The sequence below is a fragment of the Terrapene carolina genome, unplaced genomic scaffold (assembly GCF_002925995.2).
Source record: "Terrapene carolina triunguis isolate 2854851 unplaced genomic scaffold, T_m_triunguis-2.0 Scaffold193, whole genome shotgun sequence".
NCBI classification, from domain to species: Eukaryota; Metazoa; Chordata; order Testudines; family Emydidae; genus Terrapene; species Terrapene triunguis.
Window position 1 is genome coordinate 3,509,321 of NW_020664544.1, and position 9,290 is coordinate 3,518,610.

Here is a 9,290-nt window from a genome sequence, read left to right on the forward strand (position 1 = left end):
ATATTGGGGTGTGTATGTAGATAGATAGATAGATAGATAGATAGATAGATAGATATTGGGGTGTGTATGTAGATAGATAGATAGATAGATAGATAGATACATAGATAGATAGATAGATATTGGGGTGTGTATGGGGATAGATAGATAGATAGATAGATAGATAGATAGATAGATAGATAGATAGTGGGGTGTGTATGAGGATAGACAGATAGATAGATAGATAGATAGATAGATAGATAGATAGATAGGATTATACCTTATTTTCTGTATGTAGGTCACTTTATTCTACCTATATACAATATGTACATCCACAAAGATATATGTATATATAGATGAAGAAGGAATTTATATATAAAAATTATAAATGGGGGGGCTGTGTTTATTATGTGTGTGAAGGAAGATTTCTCTCTAGTCAAGTGTATGTCCATATGATATCTAGATAAATAGAAGTATAGATACATAAATACAGTGAGGGGGTGTCACTTTATTTCTACTTATTTAGAGACAATATGTATGTACTCATAACATCTAGCTATATATATGAGTGACATCAATTATATAATACACCCTCGCATACGTTCTCTCTGGGTTATAATGTGCTGTGTATTCACACATCTAGAAATCACAGACCCTGCATTCTTTTTAGCTGTGGGTAGATAGTCTTGGACTTCATCACTTCCCCAGATCTATACGCTGCATGTCTAGAAATGTTACAGTCCATGGATTACAGACAATCCCAGAAATGCAGGGCTGGAAGGCACCTGAGAGGTCATGAAGTCCAGCCCCCTGCACTGACGTAGGATAAAATAAACCCAGACTCCCCCACACACCTCACGTTCTTTATGTGTGTAGCACAAACACGCGGATTTCATCCTAGCTTTACGGCTCTCTAGCATCTATGACGCTGCTATACAACCCGCACCCGGTGTGTCCCAGGTAGCTGTATCGGCGTGTTCACACCCCTGTCTAGTGCCACTGAGCACACAGGACACCTCCATCAGCCCCCCTGGATCGGCGCACCTGGGTGTGTAGCTCGAGACACACGGCGCATCTAGAGATGTGCACACAGGGAAAATATACAAAGAAATCACACCCACGTCTGTACCCAGGTGTATCCACCGCCCCCACAGTACTCACACCAGGAGGGGGGGAGAGAGACGATGTCTCTACACTATGGGACCAAAACCTCAGCATCGCTCCGCTCGGTTAGCGGAGTTACCCCGTCTACACCAGCTGGCGATCTCTCGGCGGAGGGAAACAGACACAATTTATTACACAACCACCACACAAGCCCAGTCCCTCTTTACCAGGGGCTCTCTCGAATTGCACACACACAACACGCCCAGTGCACACGCGGGGCGTCCAGAAGGGAGGCCACCCTCCCGTGTGTGGGTGCGTTTATTTTGAACACACTTCCATATAATCCACACCCAACCCCTCCTCCCCAACCCTCCCGCCCTCCATCAGTCCCCCCCCGTCTCCCCCGACTCTGCTTCTCTCTAAATCCACATTTGGATGTGAGACTGGCCTGGCTTGTATTTTCCCAGCCAAAAAAGCAGGCTGGTTTTCGCCAAGAAAATGAAGCTTTCTCCAGGGGGAGTCGAGCGCCACTCAGTACCCAGGGCCAGGGGGGGGGGGGGGGGGATGGGGCTCTAAGGAGGAGTCTAGCTCGCATCTAAAATTCCAAGACATCTGTTCACTATATAAGTCACATCCCGCTCTGGTTCAAGGCACCACAATTCTTGCCTAAGCCTTCAGCCCTTGTCAATATCTCCGGGAGAGGTGTGTGCCAGCCCAAAGATCGGGGTGTCTTTGTGTATGGGGGGGGAACCCCATTCCAGAAGGACTTCCCCCTTTGTATACTGGCCGAGAGCTGTTGAAATGGATTGATGTGAATCGTGGGCGGTGGGGCTGGGGGTGGAGGGCATCCACTCACAATTGTGCTAGATGTGAAGTCGAGCGATCTCGTTAAGGATGCGAGTCTCTTTCCCAAGCTGGCAAGGGTTTTTTGGCAAGGTTGCCACGAAAGGTTAGAGGACGAAGCTTTCAGTAGCAGCCAGAATCAATTAGTCGGTGGCCCTGTTATTACCAGTTTAATTTGGATAAAGGCTTAAACACACAAGAAACCACTGACTGTTGCATCTACAAAGGACCGATGCTAGAGAGGAGGAGGCAGGCAAACATTGTGGATCAGAACTGGCTGGGAGGGCAGGGGGGCAAAGGAACCGACTCCCCTCTCCCAGGGCGTGGGGAGGATGGATTTTGGGAAGGGGGTAGCTAAGGCAAACCGCGGAGATCAACTTCCGCGTTGGCGTTCAGTGCTCTGGGATTGACTGGAAAAACCCACTGAACCAGAAAGAAACAAAGCAATTAGACACTCGCTCGTCTAGTGGGTTCCCTTTTAATGTTATTATTTAACGCCGGGAGGTTTCAGACCTACCCCAGGATGGGAGGACAGGGGCAGACCAGAGCTCCAGGGGACATTTTAGGTCTCTATCTGTCCTGTTGCTTGTCAAAACTGCCCCGGATTAAGAGTAAATTCCGCGGCAGCTCGGGCAGCCTGTAATTGAGCAGGGGGTGAATTTCAAGGCAGTTTGGCTGTTCTGCAACTGACAAGCAGTTGAGGGGACGACTCCGGATGGCATTTTTGGGCCCGGGTAAGATTCGGGTGAAATAGGGCTGTTGTTTTTTCACAACCGCCGTGGGAAATTCCTGATTTTCCTCGTTCTGAGATGACTTTTATCCCCCGATCGGATCCGTCCCACTCAACACAGCTCAGATCTCTCCAGCCAGGCGAGATATTTACCTTCCGATCCGACGGCTTTTAGGGCCGGGGCTGGGAATGGATTTTTTTTTGAATGACCTCTAGTCATTTTTGAATCGCACAAATCTCGTCCCTGCTGCCTGGCAAATGATCGGGCAGAGCTCGTGGAAGGATTTGGAGGTTAAGTTTCGTTTCAACCAGACAGATTTCCGACAAAGTGCCGGCGAATATATTAAACCCCCATTTCCCCAGCACCTCCACTCAGCCAAACAATTTAGAGCCAAGAAGTGATGAACTTTTATGGGACCCACAAGCCCCAGGCCCTGCGAGTATTACAGGGTCAGCTAATGCAATGGCAGGTGCGCAACTTTCCGCGCTGTGCGGTCCCCTCGGGGGAAATCCTGTCTAGATTTCAGAGTTGATCCCCATGGCGCTCACAGGGCGCAAAGCTAAGCAGGTGGCCAAGCGCTATCCGCTCTCCGCCCAGTTTTCAGGTAAGGGCAGGGGGACAAGGAAACGGAGCCGGTTAAAGAGCCTCCCCCTCCGCACGTCCACACTGAGCTCCCGGCGCTCTGCAATCGGGGTGACAAAGGAAGGTGCCGAATATCTAGCGCAGGCTCCAGTTCTTGGCACTTGGCTCGATCTGGGCTGCAGCGTCCAGCCTCCCTGACCGGGGAGGCGCCAGGAGCAGGTGCTCCCCACCTGATCAGCCGTCCCAAGGCAGCAGCGCAAAGGCTGGTAAGTGGGTTCCTGCTACACTGGGGTTGCCGCCTGCCTGGGTTTTTTTTTAAAGCCACAGGAGCAAATGGACCCCCCCCGGGCAGGGGAGCGGGGTCTTTTCCCCCGGGAGGGGGTGGATCATTGGGAGAGCAAATCAGCTCCCCCCTCTCTGAGAAGCTACAGCCCAAACCTTTGCCTTCACAGGCCCATTCTGTCGCTGCCCTAGCTGCATCATACAACCATGGCTGGCTGGCACTTCGGCCACTGATCCAGACCAGGGACCTGGGGCCGAGTCACCCCATTCCTGGGCTGGCGGAAGGAGGGTCTCAGCTGCCTTTAAACCCTCTTCGCAATCCTCTACGCTGTGTCGTAAACCCAGGTCCGTGGGACCAGGCCCCTTGACCCGACGGTTCCAAGCCAGCGCTTCAGCCTCCACCCTGCCTTGCACACCTGGGTTCACCAAGGCTCGGCCCGGGTCTTACAGCCGCGTCCGTGCTGCACCTGACTCGGGTCTGCGGCTTGACCTGCATCCACACTGCAAAATGACAGGGCTTGGACTCGAGTCACCCCGGGACTTGGACTCTGAGCCACACCCCCAGCAGAGCCCTAGGACCCGGGTCCTGAATGCTCCCTGACCCAAGTCAGATCGATTTGTGTGTGGACACAAGGGGCGCTTGGGCTCAAACCTGAGTCAGAACCCGGGTTTAGTGCAAGTGTAGACAGACCTGCAGGGCCTGTCAGAAAGCCCATAGGCCTCAGGGCTGCTCTGACTTCTGCTCTGCGTCCCATGCTCCATCCCCATGGTCTGTGGGAAGCAGAGAACAGCTGCAGTGCTGGGAACTCCGCTCATGTCCCCTACACCCCTGCTCAGGGGGAGGTTTCCACAACCACGCAGCATAAAGGGGCCTTAATACAACTGAATTAGGCCTTGGGGCAGATGGTTCACACGTGTTGACCACAGCCAAAGATAAACCAAATCTACGCTGGCATATTGGGGCATCTCCTCTCCCATCTACCCTCTGCTGAGCCCCGCTCTGGGTTTTAGCCCCAGCCCAGGGCGGAGGAGATGGGCAAAGCGCTGTGATCCCCAGGGGCATTGTCAGCCCTGGGTTTTTGTGTGCGTGTGTAGTGTGTGTGAGAGAGGGAGGCCTGGACAAATTGGAGAGAGTCCAGAGAAGAGCAACAAAAATGATTTAAGGTCTAGAAAACATGACCCATGAAGGAAGATTGAAAAAATGGGTTTGTTTAGTCTGGAGAAGAGAAGACTGAGAGGGGACACGGTAACAGTTTTCAAGTACCTAAAAGGTTGTTACAAGGAGGAGGGAGAAAAATTGTTGCTCTTAACCTCTGAGGATAGGACAAGAAGCAATGGGCTTAAATTGCAGCAAGGGAGGTTTAGGTTGGACATTAGGAAAAACTTCCGAACTGTCAGGGTGGTTAAGCACTGGAATAAATTGCCCAGGGAGGTTGTGGAATCTCCATCATTGGAGATTTTTAAGAGCAGGTTAGACCAACACCTGTCAGGGATGGTCTAGATAATACTTAGTCCTGTCATGAGTGCAGGGGACTGGACTAGATGATCTCTCGAGGTCCCTTCCAGTGCTATGATTCTATGATTCGACCAGTTCCTGTGGGGGGGGGGGGAGAGGGGGAAGTTGTTGCAAATTGCATATGGGAAATGTCCATTTTGTTGCTACTTAAAAGCTGATTTACAGCCCCATGTCACCAGCCTTGGTTTGGCCTGAATCCCTCCCCTAACATGCCCATTTCTCTTGGCAGCTTGGGGATGGCCAGGCTGGGGGGAGGCCTGTATTCCATCAAAGTAGCTCTCCTCCCCCTCCCCCTTCTCTCTCTCTCTCTCTCTCACTTACTCTCCCTCCCAAGTGACTTTAAGCAGCCTGTTCTTCATGCTGGTGCTCACAGCTGTAACCCATCTGCTTTGATTGAACATTGACAGTGATGAGACAGGAGCGCTGCTTGATGCATCCTGCATGCCTTGTGCTGACTGCGGCAGGAGGGAGGGGCCTTTATTATTATTATTAATTATTATTATTTGTACTGGGCTTGCATCTTTTGGGGGGTAGACGGGGACCAGGCTAGTAAAATCAGGGTGCCCTCAGTGGAGGGGAAATTAAAGGGATCTTAACTTTCTCCCAGCCTCTTAGCTTCCTCTCTCTGGCAGGGACCTAACACTAACACACACACACACACACACACATGTCTAGCACCTTGAAAAAAAAGATAGGTGGGCTTGACCCAGGTGGGTGGGTTTGTAGGTGGGGGAGCCTTGATAGAGGAGAGAAACGTAGAAGGTTTAGAGTAGAGTGACCAGATAGCAAGTGTGAAAAATTGGGACAGAGGGTGGGGGGTAATAGGCGCCTATATCAGAAAAAGCCCCGAATATCAGGACTGTCCCTATAAAATCAGGACATCTGGTCACTCTAGTTTAGAGGGACTGGAACCGGCTGCTTCTCAGATGGACCCACGCTGCCCGCCCCTGCGGTGTTCCCCCCAATGGCTCTGATGAGCAAGATCAAGGCTCTGAGCCTCGCGTGGGATGCGGGTGTCTGGATCGGGCCCAGCAGAGGCTGGTGACATTTGGAAAGTGAGGAGACGAAACTGACGCACCAGAGATCAGGCAGTGCATGACTCCTCGCCTATCCCGGCCTTGCGGTCCTGAATGGGGGACGGGGCTTTCTCTCTCCCGTGCTGGGGTATTCTAGATCTGGTAGAGACGACTGCGAACGTGTTCACACAAGGGATGTCAATGGGGCTGCTCACAGGCATGTCTGCTGGATCAGGGCCTGGTTTCTTAAAGGGGCAGGGAATCAAGTTGTGGGGAGATACCTCCCCTAAAGGAGGGGACACTTTCCCTGCAAAGAGAGTGCGTGGGTTCTGGGGACCTCAGGGAACACATCAGAAAAGGATGAGGGGGATTTAATCTCTACTGTGGATTCCTGACTGGGGCCAGGCAGAGGGTCAGAGAGAGAATACAGTATCCCCACATGGAAAGAGTTTGGTTTTGATTCCACGAGGCTGCCTTTTTAACTCCTATGACATTCCAAAGGTGCAAGCTCTGCCCAGTCCTGGCACACGCCCTGAGAGATACAAACAGAAAGACTCCTGCTGGAAGGCTACAGCGTTAGCACCGCTTGATTTCTTAGAATTCAGAGCAATAATGCACAAGAATGCCAAGCCAGAGAGAGACAAAGCAGGCTGCTCCCTAAAACAGAGGCACAACTCAGCCCATCTTATTCTAGGCTGGCTGGCTGACCGCTGACTGATTGCTTTCCTACAGTGCCCTCTAGCCTGCAGATAGGACCAGGAAATCCCTGAGGGTTTAAAATGATAGCTCTACAATTGTAGAGCTAGTTTTCAACATACTACATCCCCTTTCCAAGTGGAGAGGAAGGGAGGGTTGCTCCTCATTTTTATCTGTACGGCAATAACACCAGGTGGACCCAGGCAGGAGCAGGGCCCCATGAAGAAATGTACCAGAGACAACAACCCCACGAACAGCTTACAGTGTAACATGATGATCCCGCAGTTACACCCATGCAGGTGGCCCTGGTCAAAGATACTGACGTCCTTCATGACATGTTTGAGATCTATGGATGAAAAGGGCTAGATAAGAGTTAGGCCTTTTATTCCCTTGGCCTCTCCCTCTCCTCATGGGCAGCATCGAAAACGTAGATACAGCCTTAGGTTAGCAAGTTCTCTGCTGCCATTACAGGTGTGTGTATGAGGGGAGGGGGGTGTTCTGGGTTCAGCCCAAGGGACTCTGGCCTCTCATCTGTGAAACAAGTTGGGGAGGTCTCAGTCCAGTTCCCAGTGGACAGAGCCAAACCCACCCTCATGACTGGCACTCACTGGCCCCCTTGTTGGACAGCCTCAGTAGAGAGACCAAGGCCCACGTGGGCCATGAGAGTGAACTGTGCCTTTGGCCTCAAGGCCGGAGATGGTGCCTCTGACTTGGGGGTGTGTGGGGGGGGCAGTGTGGGGAGTTTATTTTGCCAGTGCCCCTGCGGTACCCACGCTGGGAATAAACAGAGCCCTCCTGTCAAGCCAGAACTAGACCTCACCTGAAGGCTTGCACTGTTTAAGGAGAGTGGAGGACCTAGGTTTGATGCCCAGCTGGAGCACAAGTGCCACAATGGGCCCATCCCTGTCTTCAGACTACTCCACTCTATGGCAGGCTTCAAGCAAGGCCCCCGAGAGCAGGGGACGGGCTGTAAATCAGGATTAAGGTGCCTCGGCAGAGGTTCGGGGTGGGGCTGCTACATACAGGGCTTGCAGATTCCCAGGGCTTGTGTCTCGTTCTGATCATCTGGTCTGACCTCCTGCTAAACAGGCCAGAGAGTCGCCTCCCAGCCCCGTGACTTGGCGCTATGCCGGAGTGTATCCTTTACAAACACATCCAGACTTGATTTGAAGACTCCAAGTGTGAACTTGCCCGACCCCAGGGGAAGCTGCTCTAATGTCCCTCACTATTAAACATGCCTCATTTCCAGGTTGAATTTTTTTGGCTTCAAATTCAGGCTCTTCGATCCCAGTCCCTCTGTCTGCTCGTTTAAAGAGCATTTTCCTATCCGGTCTCTGCTCCTCATAGCCCACGCTAGAGTCACCTCGGAACCTTTTCTCCAAGAAGCTACATCGACTGATCTTCTTCCATGCGTCCGGGAGCTCTTCTCTGCAGCCCTCTCCAGTTTTCCAAGCTGATCCCTGACAGCTGTAATCAAAAGCAAACCCCCAGTCTAGGTGAGGCCCAAACTAGTCAAGTGTAGCTGGCTCTTCGTCCTCACTGACCGGGTTGAGACTGGGAGAAACGGGGATTGTGCTGGTCACGTCATTTGGCTGGAGAGAAAGTCCCAGTCGCCTTTTTACGCTCTTGTTCCAATTTGAGACCCGTTGTACTCAGCGGGTGATGGAAATTGGACCTAGAGCCAGACCCTCAGCTGGTGCAAATCGGTGACACTAGCCAAAGCTCTGGCCCCCGTCTCAGACCTTTTCAGAGGCAAGTCGGGAAGAACTCAGCATCTTGGGGGGGGAGGGGGGAAAAATCAGACCCTTCAGTGCGGTTGCTCTGTTTTTGACCTGCAATGCCCGCACGGTTGTGCTCATTCTAAAACAAACAACAATAAACGCCACTTGGTAAAATAAAGAGGCAGCCTCCCTCCTGGCTTGTTACGGCGAATGCATCGCTGTAATAAGTAACACGAAACAATCACATTCCAAATGGTTTGTTCAACTATTATTAATGCTCAACCCCCTCCACACACACCCGCACACTTCACTGGCTCCTTCCCCTGCACTCGACGGCGGCTGCGGCTTCGCCGTGGCCCAGTAATGTATTGCTCCCAGCAGTGTCTTGGGCCCTGCAGCTCTGGGAGTACAACGCCAGTGTCAACAGCTGGAAGAACAGTCTGGAATTGCCGGTCGAACGCAGGAAGCAGGGCAGAATGGTGCCGCTCAATCAGCCCAGCGTTAGCAGCCTTTGTGCGTTAGTAACAAACCGCCGGGTGCCGCCGAGGGGGCATTTGCTGGACGCTCTCCTTATGATTTCAATTTTGCAGGGATCTCCGCTGGATACGGTTTTTCTTTCCTGCAACGGGATTTGTACAGGGCAACCTGGCCTCCGCACACAGCGTCTGAGGAGGTGCGAGGGCAGAAGAGGGAGCTAGCAACACTCAGGTTCTAATCCTCCGAGATGGATCACACGTGCCATGAGTTAGCTGGCCTCAGCCTGTGCCATAACGGGCAACCCGTCTCTCCATAGGTAATCCACCTCCCCGAGGGGCTGTCTACC